The following is a 27062-nucleotide window of genomic DNA, read 5'->3' as shown; positions in this document are numbered from 1 at the left end:
ATGAGACCACTGTGGTCTTGTGAGTTAAGGTAGTTGCATAGCAAGGAAGAAGGGTACATTTTCAAAGCAGACAGATGTAGTGTGTGCTGTAAGGGAGTCCCTTCCTAACTGTGTTAGTATGAGGATATGGTTTCTTTAGTGTGAAGTATAGAAAGAAAGACAAACTGATAGTTTTTAGCCAAACTGAAGAAAAGTGGAACTTTTCACAGTCTGTCAGTGCCCTGTTCCTACATAAATGCCTTGTCCACTTCTAATTTGAATATTTCCTGATACACAGTTAAATAGAGCTTGGGTAGTAGCTTCAGAGAAGAGATGGTGACAGTCATTGATCCAGAGTGAAGAAGGATTTTCTTTTATCTTGATTTTACCTTTTTTATATTCTTACCTTTATGTTCAAAATGTCCCCATTTTTTCTTTCTTTAAAGATTTTTTTCTGCTTGGGGATCATTATTTAGTGACAAGTCTTACATATTGGGGATCATGTAGAAATGTCGGCAATTAATACACCATGTCATTATGGCATACAAATTGCTAGTATGTGTTTTTTGAAATGTCTTACTGTGTGAACTAATTATAATTTGCTTTTTCGGGGGTAGATTTTTATATATTTATGTGTTTATGTATTATTTATTTATAATAGACTTATTTTAGATCAGGTTTTTGGGGTTTTTTGTTTTGTTTTTTAGTTTACAGAAAAGTTGAGCAGAAAGTACATGAAATTCCCATATTTTCCTTTCTCCGTCTCAGCATTGGTATGATAGATTTATTAGAATTGATGAGCCAATATTGATACATTATTAACTGGTTCATAGCTTACATTTTGGTTCACTCTTCATCTCATACAGTTCTATGGGTTTTGCCAAATGTACAATGTCATGTATTCACCATTACAGTATCATACAGAATAGTTTCACTGCCCCAAAGATCCTCTGTGCTCCACCTGTTCATCCTTCCTTCAGCTCCCCAATCCTTGGTCTTTTTCCTGTCTCCATTGTTTTTCCTTTTCTAGAATGTCATGTAGGTGGAATCACACAGTATGGAGCCTTTTCTGACTGGTTTCTTCTATTTAGCCTTGCGTTTGTGGTTCTTCCATGTCTTTTTGTGGCCTGATAGCTCATTTTGTTTTACTTCTGAATAATATTCCATTGTATAGACATGACACAATTTGTTTATTCCTTCACCTATTGAAGAACATCTTGATTAATTCCAATGTTTGGCAATTATGGATAAAGCTTCTATGAACACTTATGTGGAGGTTTTTGTATGGACATAAATTATCAGCTCATTTAGTTAAATACCTGAGAATTGCTGGATTTTATGGTAAGACTATATTTAGCTTTATAAGAAACTGTGAAACTGTCTTCCAAGTGGCTATATATAATTTGCTTTTAATTGCATGCCTTTTTTTCTTTCTCTCTTTCCTGTTTATCTTTTTTTCCACCATTCTGCTACTCACTGCCTATCTGAAGCTGTTGAGTGAAATATTGCATGAGACCAGTCATTTGGGCTCTAAGTGGTTTAAGGTATGAAGAAGCCGCTTTTATGTTTGTATTTCTGAGGCCATGTGACCTTTATCCACTGTCCCCTCCTGCTGTCATCTTCTGTTCTTATTTTTATCTTTTTCTGTCTTCTGACTCCACTGTTAATTTTACTTATATGTATTAATTGTATATACCAAGCTAATCTGCAAATATTCACTTAAAATATCTTAAATGGTAAAGCTTTTTTTGGCTAGGGACGTTATTCTTATTATCTTACTCAGGTCCAGAAATTATCTGTCTCTAACTAAATTTAGCCTCTGAGAAGAAATAACTCCCTCTGTTAGAAGGAGGATATCTGTATCTCTTGATTTCTTAAAGAGCAAAGCAAAATTGTTTGGGAATAATCTCTCTTAACCAAAATAAAATACAGAACCTTCTAAAGTTTGAGAGGGGAAAACTCGCAAAGGAAAAAATTTCTTCTTATAGGATCCCCTTATAGTTTCTTTATCCCCAATACATGCTGCTCCATATCGAGCCCATACCCAAAATATGAAGAAGTTGTATAATGATCCCACAAAGGAAGATGTCCTAAACTGTGTTGGCAAATGGAGAGATGAAAGTGAGTTAATCCCATGGGGGGAACCCAAGGGCTCCTTTTACTTTTGCTTTGTGCTTTTCTACATGGATTTTCTTCTTTTGAAACTTGTCTCTGCTCAAGTTTTAGCAGGTTTTGTGTTTTGTTGAATGTGAAAGTCCATTTTCTTAAAATGAGACTAGAGTAAAACCTGTTTTCTTAAGTCTCAGAATTATGAGGAGATAGGGAGCAATATCTTTAGTTCAGCAGTGCTCCTAAAAACTTAAATTTCTGAAATGCCTTTTGTTTTTAACTTGAGATGAATGTTTTAAATATCTTCACTAAGAGTAAGTTTATTTTTTGAGGAAGCCTTTTGCAGCTACATTGTTAACTAAAGTTTTAAAAAATGCCTCTAAAGTAATAAGACATTTTCTTGTGGCTCAATAAGCTGGATTTATATCTGTTCCTAAGGAGTATTTCTTAATGTTTTGAGCAGTGATAAAGATATATCCTCTGAATATAACTAAAATTTACACATGCATTCTGACTTTTATTTTTAAAAGCTCATTTTTAGTAGTGGTACTCATTTTTTTAATTGCCATTTTGATGTTACTTGGCTTGTATGTTAAGTGTAAATTTCGGCCTAGAAGATCATAAGGTTTTACCTATGATTTGCAGAGAGTTATAGATCAATGAGCATTTTTTAGGATTACATCCTAAAATTTTTTCCCAGATATTTGCGTATTAAATATTGTGCATTCCAATAATTAAAGTCACTTGAAGAACAAAAAACGGCACTCTGATTAAATGGCATTTTATAGCCCAGCAGTACACGTTGGACCCACTTGGTTTTTACTCTGAATCTCACAGAGTACCCTGCTTCTTCCTTCAACATTCAAGTTCTTTTCCTTCCCTGCCAGCCAGACAGGCAGATGGGAGAGCTAAGCCAGGCTTGGCCTTCACTGTCAATAGTTCTTGATTCTTGATTGTGAAAATGGGCAGTAGAGTCATTTAAATTTGATCCAGCCTCTTTGTGTCTCACAAAGTTAAATAGCTAAAAAAAAAGTAAAATAAGGCGGTGCTAAGGAAACCATACAGGGCATATTGGTGGCACATGCTTCATTATGATTTCGCTTGTTCGCTTCTCCTGTTCCATTGTTACTTTTGAAGGCAGTGGATTTTTTCTTGTGTTTCTATCTTCTTCAGTTTCAGCTTAATCAAATTCCTTATCCTCAGCCACGTCTGGTTTGTCAGACACATTCGTGGAGGAAATGGAGCGAGGTGCACAAGTGAGTGGGGTCCAGACTACAACTGGCAACTGCCAAGTGTCCCATCTTTTTTCTTTCTTAAAGATTTATTAAATTCTCTATTGGCTGCGAATCTACCCAGTCAGTTATACAGCATTTATCACCATGATACCCAAGTACTTTCTCAGACAGAACAAGTCACCACTACTGAAGCATCACCAGTAATTGGGTAGCCTGTAGAAGATGATGTGTGCTAATAAAACTATAATTGTACTCTTCATTCCTTCCCATGGCCTTCTTACTTTTAGCTGTTCCCAGAGTTGACAGTTTATTCTTTGGCCATATAAATATAGTCCTGTACTGGTCTGAACATTTATAGTAAGTTATATTTCTCATTTGTTGAATTAAATGGCAATAATGCTCAGAAACTAAAATAATGACCTTTTTTACTAATGCTACCCTTTCTGCAAACATTTTATTGAATACCTTGTAGTTTTCCAGATATTACACTAGGCCCTGGAAATAGAAAGGTAATAAAGATAGCCTCTGCCTCAAGAAATTCATCGTTTATTTGGAAAGACTGAAGAATGAACCTCTAATTATGGTTCAGTTTGATAAGTACCGTGGTAGTGATCTGCATAGAGAGCTTTAAGAGTAGAAGAGGAGGGGCAGGCATGTAATTCAGATTGGAGAGGTGCATAGAAGGCTTCCTGGAGGAGATGACTAATGCATGAGTGGAGTCTTAAAGAGAAAATACTAAGCAAAAAGGAGGTGGAAGGTTATTCACCATATTCTATGTAGAGGGATCAGCATATGTGAAAGCTGGAAGCATCCGGGAAACTTTAAATAGTGGTTAGTAGCTATAGTTCAGGATAAATATGTATGGTACGATCTATGGAGGGAGGGGGAAGTACATACAATCTGATCAAGCTGAAGTGTGTTTAGTCTCATGTTGTGCTCCAGCATTTAATTTTATGTTCAAGGCAGTGGAAAACTGTTGAAACATTTTAAGAAAATAACAATTTTTTTTCATGAGTTTGCTTGCTCGTTCATTCATTCAGCAGAACTTTATTGAGTATCCAGTGGTGCTGTGGTAGTCTGGGGTAATATATCATGATAAATAAAGCAGCTGTGATCTCCCCCCTAAGAGACCTTATAGTCTGCAGAGGGACACAGACACTAATCCAACAAAAAACCCATTTAATTACAAGTTAACACAAAGTGCTATAAAGCATAGAAACGGGTTTTCTGTAATAGACAATAATTTGGTGAAATTTGGAGAGGTTAGAACTTATTTTTGATTGAGTGCTCAGAGAGGGTCCTCTGAGAAAGTAACATTTAACCTGGGTCTTGAAGGGTGAGAAGCCTGCCATGTTGAAGAGTGGGGAGGAATCAGTGTTTGTGACGGCAGTAAGGTGGAAAGAACTGGACATGTGTGAGGACGACTGGTATGACTTGGGGGGTGGGAGCAGTGCAAGGCATGCAGTCCTTACGTAAGGGGTAGCCAGAAGTTTGTGGTTTTTTAAGAATGGTGGAAGCCATTAAAGAGGTTTAATCAATGCATGACATCCGCTGATAGTGTTTTTAAAAGACTGTCTGCTACTAGTTGGAAAATGGATTCCACAAGGCTAAGAGTGGAAGCAAGAAGATTGGGTGAGTTATCAGAGTAGCCTAGGCCAGAGGTCTTCAGATTGAGGTACACATATACCCGGAGATGGCACGAACATTTTCCAAAAGGGTCCAGGGGCACGGGTTCTAAACATACTTTTTCTTCAAATTGATCTGCCTCAGAAGTCCCCTAGGATGAGCAGGTTCTCTTTTTTTACTTCCCTTTTCACAGTATGCATCCCTCACTGTGCAATAGGCACACCTCTCCTGAATCTTAGTATTTTATATTCCTCTAGGGAGAAAAAAAAAAAAACAACCCTCTGGGACAGTTAAAACAGGTAATTCCAAATATTGGTGTTAAGAAGATGGATCAGAAAAGTCAGATTGTTTATAATTCTTTGTTTTCAATAGAATTGAAGGATAACCCAGTTAAGTTGACAGCTGGTAGATAATTATAAATAATTTTTAATAATAGGCTACTGTGTGACCTTGGGCCTGTAATTCTGAAGGAGTGCAAAAAATTGAGATATATTGCTATAACAAAGCTCCTTCCATTCCTATTTATTTATATAAAGGTTTTTTAGTGCTTACACCTATGAAAGGGAAGCATACACTAGAATTGATACTGAACCCTGAATAAGTAATATTCATCAAGGAATATCTAAACTAATAAAATAAAAATCCCTTAAATTTCATTAAGATAAATATGTTTAATGGTAAGATACATTTTTAATAAAATTTTACTTTTCACATTTAATAGTATTCTTTCAAAATATCACATATGTATATTAGCTTCGATTGATGTATGTTATTAATAATTGTAATGATCAATCAATTTGAAATAATTTTTTAATGGAGTTATGACCACAGGAAATTTTGTAAATATGAAATTTAAATTTATGTACGTATCTTTGATGCAGAAAAGTACGAGAGAGAATCTATACAAACAGTCTAGCATAAAATAAATTACATCAGTATAAATTTTAGGAAGAAATGGAACAGAAACACCAGATCAAAGAGAAAAAGGAACATGTAAAATTTTTAATGACTTAAGAACAGTTTGTCTTTCAGTTCTTAAATAGACAAAAGTAGATATCAAGTCACCATAGTATTTATATTTAATCGGATACTTTCTTTTTTAAAAAAGAGTGATGCATTATTTTTTAAAAACAAATTTAAAATACCTAAGAAATCACATTCTTTGCAACTCTTTAAACTTATGATATTAAAAAAATAGATATCAAGTTAAAATCATAGTTACTCCTGTGTCAGTTCCCTAAGCTGTCAAAGATACTTACCATAACTGCCACACTAAAGAGAGGTTATATGTACAAAGCACTTATAACAGAGTTGGCATATAGTAAGCACCCAGTAAAGCTTAGCTACTACTGAGCTTCTGTTGTTACTACTGTGGCTCTTGATAGGTCCGAGGGAAGGGGTTGCTCTGATCAGCAAAAGGCCCCAGAGAAACTTAGTTATCTACAGACCCCACCTGGTCAATTCAGTACTGGTGATAACCTGCTTTTTGTTAAAAGTTCCCATTTTCATATATTAAGTTTTAATCCTTGTGACGTAAGAAAATCTTCTTCCCTGCCATTTTCCGGCCTACAATGTATAGTATCTGCATCAGCCGGGAATACCACAGCCAACAATAGGTCAGTCAGATGGGTATCATTCTTATCATTGGGTTATTCCTTTTCTGAGAGTCTGTCTTAGGTCAATGCAGGATCTTAGTCTGTCCGTTACTTTCCAATTTTCTTTTAGGTTTCCCTCATAAAAATAGTTTTAGTAGCTTTAGTAAATGGCTACAAATGTGTGCTGTGAAATCCAATCCTAATGCTGTCCTTCAGTTTTACAAAGTTATGTATTCTGTGATTTCCTTTAGAAAGGAAAGTAGGGAGGGAAGGAAAAATAATACTTTCTTTAGCATAATTTAAAACAAAATGAGAGTTTGAGAACATTATGCTTAGACCTCATTCGTAGAAGTAGGGAGATAGAGAAAATTTAAGATGAGGAAAATTTTGTGTTTGATTCTCATAATCTTAAATTGGAAATAACCTGTTTGAATATTCATGACTTTTTCTTCTTAAACACTCAGATGCGCACGCGTGCGCGCACGCGCACACACACACACACACACACACACATTTCCTATGTATTGAAAATACCTTAAAAACATTATTTCAGTTGCATGCACTCTCCAAGTGCCCAGGTGTGGTATCCATGTACCATTCTGTATTAAAAGGATTTGAGTTCCAAATAGAAGTTACTTTTTCTTTTGATACAAAGTGAATTCTAGGAGTACCCATTTTTCTTCACAAGTGCTTATTTGTGCTCAAGCCTCTGTAGTCTCAAGAGAAGCACTCTTCAGTAGAACTTTGACACAGTGGACATACTTTATATCTCTTCAGTATGGCAGCTCCTAGCCACACACTGGTGTTGAACACTTAAAGTGTGGCTAGAACCCCTGAAGAACTGAATTTCTACATTTATTTAGTTTTAGTTAAATTTAAATGGCCACATCTGGCTAGTGGCTACTGTACTGGACAGTGTGTTGGATGGATGGATATTTATATATACACACATGTACTTAGCAACCACATTTAGTTTTTCCTCCTGAGCCTGACAGAGTTGTAGTACCGATACATATAAAGACAAGCACTTTCCTGATGTTGTTGATCCTTTGTTTTTGTTTTTGGAGAAACATCTATGGTCTAAAAACCTATTTGCCAAAAGTAACCATTCCTTTAAGAAGTAATGGTGAAAGACTAGGTTAGTAAAGGACTAGGTCACTTTCAAGAGATATCATAGTTGTGTGTGTGTGTCTGTGTATTACCCCATGTTCATATAATATTAGACACTTCAATTTATAGCACGTGTGATGGAATTAGTATAGGAAAAGGAGTACAAAAGTTATAGAAGCAAGAAGAGGTATCTGTCCGTAGAGAGAATATGCCACCCTAATGTTAAGAGTTTAATGGCTGCATAGATACCACTTATTCCATTACTCTGTTTTTCATTCCAATAATGCTTATTGAGAGCTTACTGTGTACTAGAAACTGGGAATACATTAGTGAAAAAAACAAATATGGTCCCTTTCCTCCTGGTGTTCGTATATTAGGGAGATTAATCACATGATCACAGACAATAAACATATTCTTTAGGATTGTGATACAGGCAAATAAATGAAAGTATAGAATTACAAAACAGTATAACATGGGGAACTTATTTAGAATGAATGGTCAGGAAAGGCATCTCTAAGACATTGATACTTAAATTGACATATGAAAAGTAAATAGGAATTGGTGAAATGTCAAGAAATTTACTTCAGTGGAGGGGCGCCTGGGTGGCTCAGTTGTTAAGCATCTGCTTTCAGCTCAGGTCATGATCCCAGGTCCTGGGATCAAGCCCCGCATCGGGCTCCCTGCTCCACTGGGAGCCTGCTTCTTCCTCTCCCACTCCCTCTGCTTGTGTTCCCTCTCTCGCTGGCTGTCTCTCTGTCAGATAAACAAAGAAAGTTTTTTTTTTTTTTTTTTAAAGAAATTTACTTCAGTGCAAACCACCTGTGTGGGCACCCTGACAATGGGAAGAGCATGGTATAGTTATGCTATAGAACTAAAAGAAAAATAAAAGGAGATTTATTTGGAGATAGATGCAATAGGATTCACTGATGTTTTGCATGTGGAAGATCAGGGAGAGGGAGGTGGCAAGGCTGATGGCCATGTTTTCTGCCATGAAAGCTAAGTCGGTGGTGGTGGTGTTTGTTGAACTGTGGAGAAAACTGGAGGAGGAGCAGTTTAGGGTAGAGATTCAGCTATGTATGTATTAAATTTGAGGTACCTATGCCCTCTTTCTCATGAAGGAGTTGTCACCTAGGGACTTGGATATATGGCTTTAGCTCAGAGATGTGCTGTGAGCTAAAATAGAAACTTCAGTTACTCTCAGATGCACGTAAATTGAGAAAGTACCTCTTTCTTCTGACTAGAAAATACGACACACTGAAAGTACATAACATCTTACTCTTAATATAATTACAAGGCTTCAGATACTGACATTTATTGATTACCTATTAACTGCTCATCATCATGATAAATAATAGGATTTAATCACTTGAATTCTTAGATATATTAGTGTTTCCTGGAGAGAGGAAGAACATTGGGACTCACTGGGTCCTTTTTCAGAAAAACGAGGATTGGTTTGCATTTATTGAACTACACGTTCCCTCTGAATGAAGCAGTGTCTTCATCTTTATTCCATCCTCTGGATGAATCCTACTTCTCCTTCTATAAAACCTTCTTTTACCCCTCAAGTCTGAGTTATATGTCTCTCCCGTATTTTTCAGCAGCACTCTGTACTATTTGTTTGACAACACTGTGTTATTATTACTTATTTACTGTTTGTCTCCTTAAGAGAGTATTTCCATCTTCTCTATTAGAATGAAAGCTCCTTGAGGGCAGGGATTGTGTCTTGTTTATTGTTGTATCCTCAGTACCTACCATCATGTCCGGTACATGGTGGCATTCAGTATATATTTAATGAGTGAATGAATAAAATTTTATTCTGACCTCCTGACTGTTTGCACTCCTGGTAACAGAAGCATCACTTTATTTACTAAACAATATAAAGTTTAATGGCAATTTTAGGAATTTTACATTAGTTACCAAAAAATATTTTGAATTATTACAAAAATATGTTGAATTATTACAAAAATATTTTGAATTGTTTTTATTCTTTCTTGCAATTCCTCTCCATGGGATTTGATGAAGCACTTTGTCATCTGACAGAAAAACGCAAAAAAGATTTCACAATCATAGATTTAAGGAATTAGATATTATTATTTGAAAGCTTATTTTTTGTGGTAAAGAGTATTTTATTTATTTATTTATTTATTTTTAAAGATTTTATTTATTTATTCGACAGAGATAGAGACAGCCAGCGAGAGAGGGAACACAAGCAGGGGGAGTGAGAGAGGAAGAAACAGGCTCATAGCGGAAGAGCCTGATGTGGGGCTCGATCCCATAACGCCGGGATCACGCCCTGAGCCGAAGGCAGACGCTTAACCGCTGTGCCACCCAGGCGCCCCAAGAGTATTTGATTTTAAAGCGTGGTAGCTACAATGGAAAAATAAAATTTAGGAATCCTCATTATCCCTGACCTGTCCTTACAGTGGGAAGTAAAAAGACTTATTATGTCTCATGCAGTGAATGTGCAGCACTCTGTCCCACCATGGCTGATCTTTCAGATAGTAGGAGCCTGCAAAAAGTGGTGTTCTGTACCACCTAGTCTTCAACTGTGAAATAGCAGTAAGCCATGTCATAAAAACATGTAAAAATTCAAAACATTCTGCGGAACAGATGTAAACTATGATCAAATTAGAATGGAAATGTTTTGATCCTACTTTATTTCCTTCTGGTGGGACTTATACTTCTGATCATTATTGGTGAACTTGACATTAGGTTTTTCAAGATCTGTCTCATCTCTCCTGTCTTAAAGGTAGATTAATAATATTGAGATTGATTCCTTATATACAGTACTCTAATGGGCTATATTTATAGTTTATAGAGGTTTCTTAACATATCATTTTTTTCACTATTTATCCTTTTATGCCTTAAACTGATTTCTGTGTTGGTAGTGATGGGGATTTTTGAGGTGAGTAGCTGAGCGATCTAAAAGTATTATAAATACAAACATGTTTCTCAGAACTACATGGAATCATTCAGTCTTAGAAGAAAATCCACTTGTAAATTAGCAGCATGAACTGTGCTTTTAAAACAGATTGCCAATTTCTGCAGAAGTCATCATTTTTGGTTAGTGCAAAGATTGAAGGTACTTTGTTCAAAGATACTTTAAAAAAGATGTTATTATGAAACATTCTATTGGTAAGCATGGGGAAAGTGCATTTTTAATATTCCAAGAATCTGAGATGGTGACAGTTAAATTCAATCATTTTCTCTTTGCCATTGTGTAATCATTCCAGTATTTAAATCAAGCTCCGTCAAGAGGAACTTAGTAAGTTTCATTGTGGACTCTTGCTCTAATGTCAATGAGTTTGAATCTCCTTTGTTATGGTGACTGGTTATGAAATCAGTCACTTGACAGACCCTGAAGTGAGACTGCTGGAAATACGTCATGTCTGCCTTCATGGTGACAGCTGGCTACAAAACAAACCCCACCAGAGCCATTCTGCAATTGACAAGGGACTTCAAAGGCCAACAGGGCTGCCACTTCAAAGAGAATTCTGCCATCTCTGGCTTGTTGAAAGAAGAAGTTAAATGGCTATACCCTGCCACAGCAGAAATCTCCATGTTTAGACTTCTCCTTCTTTTGATCTTAGAAAGATGTATGAAATGGGCTTTAAGTTAAAGGAATGATATAGTCTGTAGCAATGGCAACCCAATATTATTCTGCATTTCAATCCACTTATTAATGGAAATTACCCAGGTATGTTCAAATAACAGTAGATCTAAAAACTCAAATGTCTCAGAGGATGAATGTTCAAAAGAAGAATTGAAACTTCATATTAATGTTGTAGCCACTTTTCCAAATGTGGAAGAAGTCAAATAGTGAAGAAAGTGGAGCTCTCAGTGTGTTTTTAAAACTCTCCTTCAGTTTCTCCTGGTAATTTTTATTTCCTTTAGTAAAGAATCACTTTCTGAATATTGATAGTGGAATGACAGACAGCTAAAACCTGTAGTCTCAAGTCCAGTTTGCATGGTTTAAACAGACATCTCTCATTCTCTCTACTTGAAATTTTAAACTACCTTGTACTGTTTAAAATGTTATTCATCCAGTAAAGCTGGATACGATTTTGAAATAATTACTTCATCATTGTATTCAACAAAGAAAAAATCTCAGAGTTTTAATAAACTCTTCCAATAAAAAATCAAAATAATAACAAACATCTTGAAGAATAACAATGAAAAGGCAGCAACATGACTTCTTTCATTTAAAATACTGATCGCCCTGAAAGATGCTCATTTGATGGAGTTATGTGTAGTATACTTGAAAAAGAAGACAGGAAACTTTATAAATAATGGGGCAGTAAAAATACGGAGGTTTTATATGTGGTGTGAAGTGAGAGTAGGGCTTGGCCTAGAATTTAAAATTATTACAAGTCAGTGGCATGACCTTGTCTAAATTGCAATGTTTTCTCTCTCATGCTCTGTATTATAGAAGAATAAAGCTAAGAATCCGTAGATTATTTTGCCCTGATCTTCTGTTTTCTTTTTTTCTCTTAAAACTTCTACTTACATATAACAAAAGGGTTGACTTAGCAGAAGCTTTAGGCACTATAATAACTTCCTCTATAATTTTGCCAGATGGGGTCAGTAGACAACAAGTGAAGAAATTCTGAAGGGAAACTGGAGCTCCCAGGAAATAACCACATGCGATGGTATGACCAAAAAAAACCAAACCAAAACAAAAAAAAAAACCCTTTTTACACATGAGTGGTTTATAACAGTAGTTCTTAAAGTAATGCATTTGGGTTTGCCTTTTTTATTATAGTTTTTTGCTCTTGAAAAATTTTTGATAAAAGAGTACATGATTATATCTGCTTCTAAATTTTGGCTTGGTTTTTCCTTTTCATTCAACAAAAGGACCACATCTGTGTTTTCCAAAGCTATAATCAAATGAAAAATTAACTGCAGTGGAAAAGAAACAATACCTTGGCATACCCCAAAATTGAATGAGAGATGAGTGCCAGAACCCATAGATACTGGTTTTCAAAGTAGACATGTTTTTGTACTTCTGACTAAACTGTATAACCACTACTGCACTGGGAAGCACTTCTGAAATCTCTGTGGCAGATCTGTAGCAGATGATATTTAGTTTGCTTGTAATGAGTTCTTGGGGTGTTTGGCCCTTATTCTGTTATCTCCTACTGAGAAGTTTGATAAACCAAGTTATTGACGATAGAGGCAGTCATCCAAGATACCGCTGAAGGTGAAGTCATGAAAGCCAGATGGTTTCCCACTGATTTTTATATGCAGTTTATGTTCTCCTTGGCTGCACCTTCCTGGATGTTTTCAATAAAACATATTTTCCTAGAGAAATATTCACAGCAGTATTTACCCTACGACAACAGTTGGTTTTTGTGTGTGGCATGGCCCATGCTCTATTTTGGCACTCATTTGTCCCCTCCTCTTATCTCCACCCGCTTTAAAGAATGAATAAAGAGGTAATACGGGCTAGTGTAAAGTGCAATGAACCAGAAGTCAAGTGATGTGGATTCTAGCTCTGCTGTTCAGTAGCCGTGATTTAGGGTAAGGCTCATAATCTTTCTAAGCCTCTGTAGTGGAATGAAGTAATTTATTAGCCCCCAAAACTGTTTTGGTAGCCTATAAAGACAGTATACAAACGTTGAACATGATTATTATGGCCAGAATAATTGTGTGTGTACATACACATTTATGTGATGCTTATGAGTTCTTTTTTGGGATCCTTGGGTTGCCAGACATTAAATCCCACCCTTTTATTTTTCTTCTTTAATTAATAGTAAAATTTTGATAAATTTTTGATTTTCATGTAACTGTCATTTCATTTGCCAGTATTTTTTTTTTTTTTTTGGTAAACATTTTCCAGGGGTTATATTGAAATAATTATGTTTTCTCCACAAAACGTATCTGCAATTGATGAAATATCACTCTGTTTACTTCTAGGTAGCTGTTTGACTTTTTTCCAGCAATGCAAATGAGAAGGATTAAAATTTTTCATTAAAAATGTCAGTAAACTTTTATTGTTGTAAACTTAAGGAAAGAGTATGAAGCTGTTTTATTCAAATTGGTTATTTAATCTGAGAAAAAGGGCTCAAGCCCTAAATGCTCTGGTCTCTGTTGGTGACTTTATGCTAGTGAGGGATTGCTGTTTTCTGTGATGAAAAGGAATTAATGTTTTCTCCATGTGAAATGGCCAAATGATTTCAGCTATGAAGGAAATTTCTTTTCAGAAGCAAGACAGCGTATACAGCCCTCCTAGCATGTACTTTAGCCTGTTGTCTTTACTTCCTAGTAATGCAGAAAAAAAAAATTTTTTTTCGGAAGAGAATTTACAGAGCTGAAAGTTCAAGGGAAAGTCTTGTCTTTCCAACTGTATTTATATTTTCCTGAATTACTCATTTGTCACAAACTCTAATGAGATATAAGGAGGTCTCAGACCCAGATGCAGAAGAGTGTAAAATGATGGTCGCCACGTCTTTGTTACTGCTGCTGGAGAAAGCAAATGTGACGTTACTTAGATTATTTCTATCCTTTTTTCTTCCAGGAGTAGAGAAGAGCCATGGAGTCTATGTGAACCCAGGCAATTATTAATTTTTGTTTTACTTGATTCTGGTGTGAACTCTTGGTTGCTGAAGTAAGCAAATTATAGGAGACATTAATCAAGTAACAGTCATCTGAAAAAAAATAGTTTTGAGTGCTTTAAGTCAGATTTTTAGTTTTGATGCTTTGTTATGAAAAAATCACCTAAGTGGAATCAGCAGTGAGATAAACATTAGCCCTTCTTAAAGCCGCTTTCCAACCTCAGTGACACAAATGAGAAGATTCGTAGCAGCAGGGGACATTTGCTTTGCTTTGAAAATGTGCATCCACATTTTATTGATGTAGGATTTTTAAAGCTCCACTTAGGAATGATGAGGGCTTATTATAGGATTTATCTACCCCAGCCGTCTGGGTTGATAAAGCAAAAAGAAAAATTGAGATGGCTTGGGGTGGGGGGGGGGGGGTAGAAAAAAGCATTTCTTTCACATTGTTGTGTTTCCACTCTTTAAAATTTTTTAAAAACAATGAAATCTTGCCATTTGCAACTACATAGGTGGACCTAGAGGGTATTAGGCTATGTGAAATAAGAGAAAGACAAATATTGTATGATTTCACTTATCTGTGGAATATAAAGAAAAATAACAAATGATCAAATAAAACGGAAACAGACTCACAGATACAGAGGACAAACTATTGGTTATTAGAGTAGGGAGGAATTAGGGAGTGGGGGAAATAGGTAAAGGGGATTAAGAGGTACAAACATCCAGTTATAAAATAAATTAGTCATGGGGATGTAATATACAGCATATGGAATATAGTCAGTAATATTTTAATGACTTTATATTTGTGTGGTGACAGATGGTAACTAGACATATTGTGGAGATCATTTCAATAATGTATAAACATATTGAATCACCAGGTTGTACACCTGAAACTGAAAGGATATTGTATGTCAATTATACTTCGATAAAAAAATTTATGTTCCGCTAAAGATTTCTTACCACAGCACAATATTACTAGAAGCTCAAAGGCAGTTGCTGATGAAGAAACACAGCCAGTCAGTGTCTTTATCTCTTCTACAAGTCAGTCTTAACTGTGGATTCTTACAAACCATATGCTTTTATAGAAATACCTAGCATCATTAGGTGTCCTATGGGAATGTGAGCTGTATTTTGAGAGATAGTAAAAACATTTTGTAAATTCCTCACCAGTGGAGCACATTAATTATTTAAAGTATCATTTGCTGATTTTATTCACACTCACAAACCTTTGACAGTGTTAACTGATTAGAGAAATGCAACACTATTTAAAAAGTGAAGAAATCTAATGACTCCCAAAGTTGAATTGGTGAAATGTGTTTTCTTTCATTTCTTTTTCAGTGCTATGTGACTCCTACTCATGTTTGGGTTCTTCATAAGGTCAGGAGTAAAAGCAGTAGTACCTCACAATTCCTAAGTTTAATATACTGTTAAATTCAGTGGTATCTGTTACAAATAGTTACTTCAGGAATCACTTACAATATCTTATTTTCAATGAACAGAACAGAAAATTAAATCATTGCTATCATATAAGTCATACACATTACGAAAATAATTCTTAATTCTTACTTTGGTATCATCTGCTTTATTTTGAAGTTGTGGTACAGCACCCACCCTTTTTTTAAAGAACTTAGTAGAGTTAATTTTACTGTGCTTTTCATCCTAGATTTTATCAGACATTGTCCAGAAAATAAGCCACCAGTCATCTGTACTGCACCATTATCCCTGTCTGTTCAGTACTTTCTTGCTTCAGCATATTCTTAACTCTTCTTACCCCTTCTACACTGTCCTACTGTGTCACCAAAATTCACAGATTCATTTGTCTTCGTTCATTCACTGATTCACCAAATACTTATTGAGTTTCTATTCTGTGCCAGGCCCTGATACATATATTCTTAATTTCTTCCCATTGCTCTTCCCCTGCCCCCCATGTAATTAACATATGGTGTTATATTAGTTCTAGGTATATAATACAGTGATTCAACAATTCTCTACATTACTCAGTGCTCATCATGGTAAATGTACTCTTAATCCCCCTGTTTCTACCCATATGCCCACCCACCTCTCCTCTGGTAACCATCAGTTTGTTCTCTGTATTTTAGAGTTTGTTTCTTTGTCTCTTTTGTGTGTTTGTTCTTTTTGTTTGTTTGTTTCTTGAATTCCACCTATGAGTGAAATCATGCTGTATTTGATTTTCTCTTTTTCTTCTTGAACCAGCTTTCACCTTCTTTGCCTGAAGTATAATTTGGCCTCTCCTTTGACAACTTCCAGCAACTCTTTCTGGTGATAAATATGTGTTTCTTCTGAACCATAGGGTTAGAGGTAGGACCCTTCTTGTTTCCTGTTACACCTTCAGACCATTATTCCATCACATTCTTATGAGAACCCCACTTCTTCAGGTCTCGTGCCATTCTGATATAGCATTGAAGGTTTTCATTGAAGATTTTTATCTCACTGACTTGGGAATCTGCATGGATAATTCATTTGTTACCTTATCCTTTCAGTTTCTTGACCTTTGTCTCTGTTGACTTTCTTCATCCCATATTTAGCATTCCAAATCTTGTAATCTAGACTGCCTCCAAATTCACTCATTGCAGTATCTTTCTCTCTAAACACAATTGCCTGTTATTTTAAATGCATTCTTGTTCATTTGTACTTTCTTTTCCATATCATTTGAACTTCTTTTTCTCTTTTGGCTTCATCCTAATCCATTAGCCCTGTCTTTCCTTCCTTCTGTGTTCCCTGTCTTTGCTTCTGTCTGTATTCAGCTTAGAAACCTTGTTCCAGGGGCGCCTGGGTGGCACAGCGGTTAAGCGTCTGCCTTCGGCTCAGGGCGTGATCCCGGCGTTCTGGGATCGAGCCCCACATCAGGCTCCTCCACTATGAGCCTGCTTCTTCCTCTCCCACTCCCCCTGCTTGTGTTCCCTCTCTAGCTGGCTGTCTCTATCTCTGTCGAATAAATAAAATCTTAAAAAAAAAAAAAAAAGAAACCTTGTTCCATCATTTTAGGAATTATGATTTTCACATTCTGAATCCTCTTGCTCCTCTCCTTAGTCCAATCCCTTTAGTACGTTTCTGTTGTATTTGGGATAAAAGCCAAAATCCCTCATATGGCCTACTAGATCCTTCTACATCTAGCCCCTTTCTCCCTCTCCTACCACATTTGCACCCTTCTGCTTGTTCTCAGGGCTTGTATCTTTTATTCTTCTCTCTCTGCTTTCCTACTTTAGGGCTACTATACAAGCTGGAATGCCATTCTCCTCCCCATCTGCTCCTTACTCTCTTGGGCAAACTCTAGGCCCCCAAAACATAAATCAAAGCCTCATGTTACTTACTGTCATGGGATTATGTACCTTCTACACAACACTGTACACAGTTTATAATTAAATATTTTGAATTTTATTAATTAATGACATCTCTGTATGGAATCAAAGCTCAAGAGCTATAGAGAAATATGTCTGTTTTGTTTTCTGTTATATCTTCATGCCTAACACACAGTACCTGGCACAAGGTGGGAATTAAATATTTAAGGGGTAGGAAAGAAGGGGGAGAAAGGAAGGAGGGGAAGATATAAAACTGGGGATGGGAACACTCTGCAGAGTGATTTATTAGATATAATTGTGGAAAGCTGTTGTGGAACGCTGATACATTGTAGCAAAACACCATTAACTGAATACAGTAGGGTTCAACTGCCTAGGTTGGAATCCTGGTTCTATCCCCTCTAGCTATTACGACCTTGAAAAAGGCACTTAAACTCTCCAAACCTGTATTGTCTTCTACAAAAGTGAGATAATAATAATACCTAATATCTAGCTTCATGGATTATTGTGAGCATTTAATGAAACGATATCTGTAAAGAGGTTTGAACACTTCAAAGTGTTCAAAGTAATTGCTGCTGCTGCTGCTTTCATTATTCTTATTGTTACGATAGCTATAGCTAGTCCCTATTCATAAAATAATGTACTATTGGTGTATATCTTGTCAAAGAATTACCATGCATTGACAAAAAGAGCATAATGGGAAAAGAGAATATTTCTAGTGTAGATACTAGCATACATCTGTTTTAGAAATTCTGTAAATTTAAATTTGCAGTAGTAGTGATTGTGTGATGCCTAAAGGAGTTTGTTGGGAGAGGATGGTAGAAGGTATATATATATATGTGTGTGTGTGTGTGTGTGTGTGTGTGTGTGTGTGTGTGTGTGTGTAAGTTTTCACTGGTACTTCAGAAATGCTCCTCAGCTCAGGAGCTTTTAAATTAAAAACAAACAAACAACTTTTTTTTAAATTTAAAAACATTTTTGGTAGTTGTATAACAGAGTGGGTGCTAATCTAGAATATCTTTGAAATCAAGAGAACCAGTGGACTCCTCAAGTGAAAATCTGACTTCTTTGCTTAACCTCTAGGTAATCTTCCTTTGTACACTCCCTTATTCTTCTAATCGTTTCATTCCTTTGGGAGACTTATGCTTCTTACCCTCCTAAGAAACTATAACAAGATTTTCCATAAGCATCTTGGAAATGACAAAAAAGCTCTCTGTTGGGGAACAGAAGACAGTGGGAAACTTGAAGATGCAGTCTTGGCCAGCACCTGAAGCACCTAATTGCTTTGCTTCCTTAAGGAAAATGGGTCTGTGGTAAAGTCATAATTTGTTCCTTCTTATTCTGAGTAAAAGTTTATTAGCTTGTGATTTAAGCAAACCATCTGGCCGTGCTGGCACTGCACGCTGTCAAGCCTTGTGCTTTCTCTTAATATGTTACTGGAGGCAGTTAAGTCGCATACTTGAATCCCAGCTCTGGCCTGCGTTTTTTTTTGTGTCTTGAAACATGTTTTTGAAGATCATACTGTGACCTGGAACACATTTTTAAATGGTGGAGGATTTCTTCATTGTTTAGTGTGGTATATATCTCTTCATTTCTTCTTCTCGGCTTTCATTACCTTCATCTCTCGGTGACTGTACCTAAAACTGTGTAACATGCTGTGTGGTAGGCATGTAATGAAACAGATACCCAAATGGAGATAGTTGGATGTGTTCTCTGGGGTTGTGGAAAAGTAACAGAGTGTTTCAGTTTGACCTTGAAACTGTTTCCCTGGCTGGAGCCCAAGCACAAATGAGATAATTATTTGGAAATCCTGGCCTGTGGTACCATTCTAGCCTTAAATACAAAAATGCTTTAAAACTTACTTAGTTGTATGTATAATCTGAGGTAGGAATACCGGGAGCGTCTGGCACTAAAATGGTTGGGAAAATGAAGCAATCTTAAAGAAAATTACATTTTACTAGTAAGCAAAATTCTGTAAGTGGAAGTATGGAATGAAAGTTAAAACATGTCTGTAAACACAGCAGACTAGATGCTGGGAAAATAAGTTCCACAGAAACAATTGAAGATGGTTGATAAAATATGTATCATAAGTTGGAAAGAAAGTAAAATCTCAGATGAATAGACAGGGAATTAAAATACAAGTACTTGATCAGCCATTAAACTTGAATATTAGCTGTTAAACTTGAACATCTTGGAAGAAAAAAGGTCCATGGCAGCCCAAAATGGAGATTCTAATAGACAACCAACTTCCCCATCCTTTTTATTTTTTATTTTTTTAAGTAGGCTCCTTGCCCAGCATGGAGAGCCCAACATGGGGCATGAACTCATAACCCTGAGATCAAGCCCTGAGCTGAGATCAAGAGTTGGATACTTTAAATGACCGAACCATCCAGGCACCCCTCCCCACCCTTTTTAAAAGAGATCCATGGGAACTTGGGTGGCTCAGTCAGTTAAGTGTTTGCCTACAGCTCAGGTCATGATCCCAGGGTCCTGGGATCTAGTTCCACATGGGGCTCCTTGCTCAGCCGGGAGTCTACTTCTCCCTCTCTCCTCCCCTGCTCCTGTGTGTGTACTCTGTCTCCCTCTCTCTCACACACACACAAATAAAAAAAATAAAAGGGATCCACAGTGCCCAAAATTGGTCCTTTGAAAACATTAAGAAAATTGGCTTTTGGTGATACTAAAAGAGAAAAAAAAAAGTCACAGTGAACAAATTTTGAAGTGATAAAGGACTTGTAACAAGTCCTGCAAGTATGAAGAAGATACAAGGATATGTTGCCAGTACATTTGAAATTTAGACTAAATGAACAAATGCAAAATAATAATGGAATTCAGCAAGACTAGCTACATGTGAAAAAGAAAACCTGAAACAATGAGTCAGTAATAAAATTTTTCTTACAAATTTCAAGCCTGGAGAGTTATAATGGTGACTTTTTAAATAAACATAAAAAGAACAAATAATTTCAGTCTTACAGAAGCAATTCCAGAAAATAAAAAAGAACAATTAATCACCAACATATTTTATAAGATTAGCATAACTTCATATCAAAACTTGACAAAGTTAATACAGAAAAGGAAAAGTTTAGGCCTATCTCAACCATGAACATAAATGCAAAAATTCCTAAATGAAATATTGCCAATTTAAAGTTAGTGTATGTGATGAAAAAATGTTCAAAATCATTAGCCATCAGGGAAATTCAAATCAAAACCACCTTGAGATACCACCTTACGCCAGTTAGAATGGCAAAAATTGACAAGGCAGGAAACAACAAATGTTGGAGAGGATGTGGAGAAAGGGGATCCCTCTTACACTGTTGGTGGGAATGCAAGTTGGTACAGCCACTCTGGAAAACAGTGTGGAGGTCCCTTAAAAAGATAAAAATTGAGCCACCCTGTGATCCAGCAATTGCACCACTGGGTATTTACCCCAAAGATACAGACTTAGGGAAGAGAAGGGCCATATGCACCCCAATGTTCATAGCAGCATTGTCCACAATAGCTAAATTGTGGAAGGAGCCGAGATGCCCTTCAACAGATGACTGGATTAAGAAGATGTGGTCCATATATACAATGGAATATTACTCAGCCAACAGAACGATTATACAACATTTGCAGCAACATGGATGGGACTGGAGGAGATTATGCTAAGTGAAATAAGTCAAGCAGAGAAAGACAATTATCATGTGGTCACTCATTTATGGAACATAAGAAATAGGAAGATTGGTAGGAGAAGGAAGGGAAGAATAAAGGGGGGTTAAACAGAAGGGGGAATGAACCATGAGAGACTGTGGACTCTGGGAAACAAACTGGGGGTTTCAGAGGGGAGGGGGTGGGGGATTGGGATAGGCCAGTGATGAGTATTAAGCAGGGCACATATTGCATGGTACACTGGGTGTTATATGCAAATAATAAATCATGGAATATTGCATCAAAAACTGGGGATGTACTGTATGGTGACTAATAAAACAAAATAAAACTTATTTAAAAAAATAAAGTTAGTGTATGTGAAAGAGAAATCTAAGCATGAAGACATTTTAGGCCTATTCCAGGAGTTAAGATTGGTGTCTTTAGAATATTAATCACTATAGTCTGCCACATTAAAAGATGATATGACCATCTCAAGAAATGTAGAAACATTAATTTCTTTAACTCGCAGAAGGAAATTTCTTTTCTTTTCTTTTCTTTTTTTTTAAGCTTTTATTTAGGTGCCTAAGTGGCTCAGCCAGTTAAACATCTGCTTTTGGCCCAGATCATCGTCTCAGGGTCCTAGGGTTGAGTCCCACTTTGGGCTGAGACATTGGATGTCCCTATGGAGAAAAATGAGATTTGTTCCCTACCTCACACCATACACAAAAAAGTAATTCCAGGTAGTTTAAAGATTAGATGTCAAACACAATACTCTTGGATAACTTCTCAGTTAGGTATTGTATAACAATCACAAAATAACACAAGTTGTGATGATTAATTTTATGTGTCAACTTGCTTGGGCCACAGGGTGCCTAGATATTTGGTCAAACTTTATTTTAGGTGTTTTCGTGAGGGTGTTTTGGATGAGATTGACATTTAAATCAATACACTTGAGTAAATCAGATTGCCCTCTGTAATGTGAGTGACCCTCATCCTGTTCTATTCAGGCTTTTCAGTCGATTCCCCTCCCCTGACTAAGAGTAAATCCTGCTTGATTGTGTTTGAACTGGGATGTTGGGTTTTGCCTGCTTTTGGACCCTAATTGAAACACTGAATCTTGAGTCTTGACTCTGCCAGTCTTTGGACCAGAACTTCACCATTGCCTCTCTTGTGTCTCAAGCTTGCCCATTCAGTTTGCAGATCTTGACACTTGTCAGATTCAATAACCACATGAGCCAGTTACCTATAATATATATGTTATATATATCAATATATATGTTTTCAAATATATATTGTATATAATTTCTTATAAAATATATATTTTAATATATAATATATGTAATGTATTTTATATATTAACATAAGTGCTATAGGATATGTTATATTAATATAACTATATTAATGTAACAATTTTATTTATTTATTTATTGGTTAGGTTTCCCCAGAGAAACACAACTAATCAGATATATGTTGAATACAGTGTGTGCATGTATGTGTGTGTTTGCATATGCATGCATATACAGGCATACCTTGGAGACATTGTCAGTTTGGTTCCAGACCACTATAATAAAGCAAATATGGCAATAAAGTGAATCAAATGAATTTTTTGGTTTGGTTTCCCAGTGCATATATATATAAAAGTTATGTTTAAGGTGTGCAATAGCATTTTGATTCTAAAAATAACAATATACATGCCTTAATTAAAAAATACTTTATTGCTGAAAAATGCTAACTAGCATCCGTGCTTTCAGCAAGTTATAATATTTTTGCTTGGTAGAGGTTCTTTCTTAAATGTCGATGGCTGTGACTGATCTGGGTGGTGGTTGCTGAAAGTGGGGTGGCTGTAGCAATTTCTCTATTTTCATTTTTTGGGAGGTTTTTGACAAGTATTTAGGACCTTTATTAAGAGGTGCTTGCTATTTGTTGACTTTTTTGAAAAAAATCAAGTTGTAAACTTTTATTACAAATAAAAATGAGGCTTTTAAAAATCTCATCTTGACCAGATACGAAATAACTTAAAAACCCTTAAAGGTATATTAAGAAAAACCAGGCTTTTTTTTTTAAAACATATTTGTCATTACTAAAAAGAGATGTCTTTAGGCAAAAATAATAAAAACCCCGTGCTGCATAGATAATGCAGATAGTTCTAGTTATTTCGTTAATGGGCAAAAAACAAGCACTTAAGATCTTCAGCTCCGATCTTTTATTAATTTCTTATTCCTGGAATATCATTTTCGTTTCTTCTTATTGGATGACTAAACCAGATGATGGTAGAGAATTGGTAAACCAGTATTTACTCAGCCCTGCCCTAATCAGAAGTTGGGGGGTTGGGGCAGATGAATTCTTTGCTGGTGGATCAGCTGCTTTTGTCTCTTTGCCACTTTGTTGTTTGGGGTTTTCCCAGCATATGTGTCAGTAATTGAAGTTGTGGAAGTACCGATGTTGAGGTGACTGTTTACCTTGGGTCTCATCTCCTTAATTTTCCTTAACTTCTTTATTGCTGTCTTCTCTATGCTGTCTCTGGCAAGGAGGCCCTGCAGAATTGTTGTCTGTGACCCTGATACGTATTCTGTCTCACTGGTCTACCTTGTCCTCCTGAATTCTGGCTTTCAGCACCTTCTAGCACTACTCCCTGTACAAGCAGGTTAGAAGGCTGTGGTTGATGCCCCCAGGGTCTCCACATGTAATAAGATAGGAATTGTACCCTGCAGTAAGTCCAGAGCTAGCCTTGGAAGCACTGTCTAATCCCTCATTCTTTTCCCCACTCTCACTATTTTGGCAATTCTGCTAGTAATTGCATGGAGGACCCATGTGCCATGGATAGTGCCTATAATGGTTATGGTTTGCTGCATATTTACTGCCTTGTACTGGAGCTCTACCAGCTCCTAAACCATTTGCTACCTCCTCACCCTTTCCCCCCTTCAACAACATCATATTCCATAGTCCCTCCATCTCCCACACTGTGAAGGTACTTCTTGGAGTTATTCTTCTTTATGACAGTCAGGTATACAAGTACATCTTCCTTGGTGTATTTCTGCTGATGAAACCATATCCATATCTTACATTGAACTGTTCTTCTGTTCCCCAAATCTTCTTACACTTGCTAGCAGGCACCCTGTTGTGAGGCTGCCACCACCAACTGTGGGGTTAGGCTTGGTGTCAGCAGTGCTGTGACAGGGGCTGGGGTTGAGTGACTGGAAGGTCTCCACTTCACTGCTCATGGTTGTAGTGATGGTGATGGGGCTGGTTTAGGCAGCTGCAGCTCCTCCTGGGGTGTGATAGTAACTAGACTAGAGTTGGTGGGTCTACTCACGGCTTTTTGAGGTCTGCTCTCCATGCCCACTACCTATTAGAATTTCTTCAAATATGAAAACAATAAAGGCGCCTGGGTGGATCAGGCAGTTAAGCATCTGCCTTTGGCTCAGGTCATGATCCCAGGGTCCTGGGGTCAAGCCCTACGTTGAGCTCCCTGCTTAGTGGGGAATCTACTTCACTCTCCCTCTGCCCCCAACCCTCACTCATGCTTTCTCTGTCTCTCTTTCTCAAATGAATAAATAAAATCTTAGAACAATGAAAGTTGCCACATCAGCTCTTTCTTTCACAATTTCTCTGTAGCATATGATGCTGTTTGATAGCATTTTATCCACAGTAGAACTTCTTTCAGAGTTGGAGTCAATTTTCTCAAATCTGCTACTGCTTTATCCAGTAAGTTTATATAATGTTCTGAATCCTTTGTTGTCATTTCAGCTGTCTTCATGGCATATTCAGAAGAAGTAGATACCATCTCAAGAAACCACTTTCTTTGCTCATCTGAAAGAAACAACTCCTCATCTGTTCAAATTTTGTCATGGGATTTCAACAATTAAGTCACATCCTCAGGCTCCACTTCTAATTCTAGTTCTCTAGGTATTTCCACTACATCTACAGTTCCTTCCTCCACTGAAGTCTTGAACCCCTCAAAGTCATCCAGGAGGATTGGAATCCATTTCTTCCAAACTCATGTTCAGATCAATATTTTTGCCTCTTCCCATGAATCACAAATGTTCTTACTGGCATCTAGAATGGTGAATTTTTTCCAGAAGGTTTTCAGTTTACTTGGCCCAGACCCATCAGAGGAATCCCTGTCTGTGGCAGCTGTAGCCTTTCTGAAATGTATTTCTTAAATAATAAGACTTAAAATCTGAAATGACTTCTTCTTGCTCCGTGGGCTACAGAATGAATGTTGGGTTAGGCATGAAAACAATGATAATCTCATTGTACATCTCCATCAGAACGCTTCCAGTGAACAGGTGAATTGTCAGTGAGCAATTATATTTTGAAAGGATTCTTTTTTTTTCTGAGCAGTAGGTCTCAACAGTGGACCTAAAATATTTAGTAGACCATATTGTAAAATGATCTGCTGTTATCTAGGCCTTGTTGTTCCATTTATAGAGTACCGGCAAAGTAGACGTAGCATGATTCTTACGGGCCTTAGAATTTTCAGGATGGTAAATGAGCATTGGCTTCAACTTACAGTCATTAGCTGTGTTAGGCCCTAATAAGAGAATCAGCCTGTATTTTGAAGACAATATTGAGTCCTCCTCTCTAGCTATGAAAGTCCAAGATGGTGTCATCTTCCAGTAGAAAGGTATTTCATCTACACTGGAAATCTGTTCTTTAGTATAGTCACCTTCATTAATGATCTTAGCTAGATCTCCCGGATAACTTGCTACGGTTTGTACATCAGCACTTACTGCTTCATCTTGTACTTTTATGTTATGGAGATGACGTCTTCCCTTAAACCTCATGAACCAACCTCTGCTAGCTTCAGACTTTTCTCCTGCAGCTTCCTCGCCTCTCTCAGCCTTCACAGAATTGAAGAGAGTTTGGCCTTGCTCTGGATTAGGCTTTGCCTTAAGGAATGTTGTGGCTGGTTTGGTCATTCCATAGATTGGAGGGTTAGTAAAACTTTATATGAGTAATAAGGTTTCGCTTATCATTTGTGTGTTCACTGGAATAGAACTTTTAATTTCCTTCAAGAACTTTCCTTTGCTTTCACAATTTGACTGGTATAAGAGGCCTGGCTTTCAGCCTGTCTCAACGTTGGACCTGTCTTCCTCACTAAGCTTAATCATTTCTACCTTTGATTTAAACTGAGAGATATGCGACTCTTTCACTTGAACATTTAGATACCATTGTAACATTATTAATTGACCTAATTTCAGTATTGTTGTATCTCAGGGAATAGAGCGGCCCAAGGAGAGAGAGACAGGGGAACAGCCAGTTGGTGGAGCAGGCAGAGCACACACACTACATTTGGCAGATAAGTTTGCTTTCTCATAAGGGTGCAGTTTGTGGTTCCCCCAAAAGAATTAGAGTAGTAACATCAAAGATCACTGGTCACATATCACTATAACAAATATAATAATAATGAAAAAGTTTGAAATATTGGGGAGAATTAACAATGTGACAGACATGAAGTGAGAAAATGCTGTTGGAAGTATGGCAACAGATAGACTTGCTTGACACAGGTTGCCACAAAACTTCAATTTGTAAAAAATACAAGGTCTGTGAAGTTCAATAAAACAAGGTATGCCTGCTCACACACATATATTGTATTCAATATATATCCTGTTGCTTTTCTTTCTCTGGAGAACGCTGACTAACACACCTATAGTAATCGTTTATTTCTTCGTCACATAGATTGGAAGGTTAGTGTGGTTGGCTTTGTTTTAGTTGTTGACTGGGGTGGCTATGTCGTCTTGACTTTCCAGAACCCAACTGGGAGGGAGTAGCTACTCAGAATGTTGTTTTTTTGGCAATGGTGGAAATGTAACCTAACCACGTGTATTATGTGCATCTCAGCTTGTGTCTGAATTGCTAACATCCCAGTGTCCAAAGCAGTCACATAACCAAGCCAAAATCAAGGGT

General features: G+C 36.8%; 1 protein-coding gene and 1 pseudogene across 12 annotated transcripts in view; one reads left to right on the top strand and one right to left on the bottom strand.

Moving 5' to 3' along the window:
* Positions 1 to 27062, top strand: part of ERC1 (ELKS/RAB6-interacting/CAST family member 1) — a 554385-nt gene that overhangs the window by 262893 nt on the left and 264430 nt on the right. The window lies entirely within an intron of this gene.
* LOC123777619 (Y-box-binding protein 1 pseudogene) lies at positions 23397 to 25939 on the bottom strand (annotated as a pseudogene).

This window comes from Ursus americanus, chromosome 25 (assembly GCF_024610735.1).
Source record: "Ursus americanus isolate L20-20 chromosome 25, mUrsAme1.1.p, whole genome shotgun sequence".
Classification (NCBI taxonomy): domain Eukaryota; kingdom Metazoa; phylum Chordata; class Mammalia; order Carnivora; family Ursidae; genus Ursus; species Ursus americanus.
The sequence above is the reverse complement of the archived record's forward strand: the minus strand, read 5'-3'. Positions and strand labels throughout refer to the sequence as shown.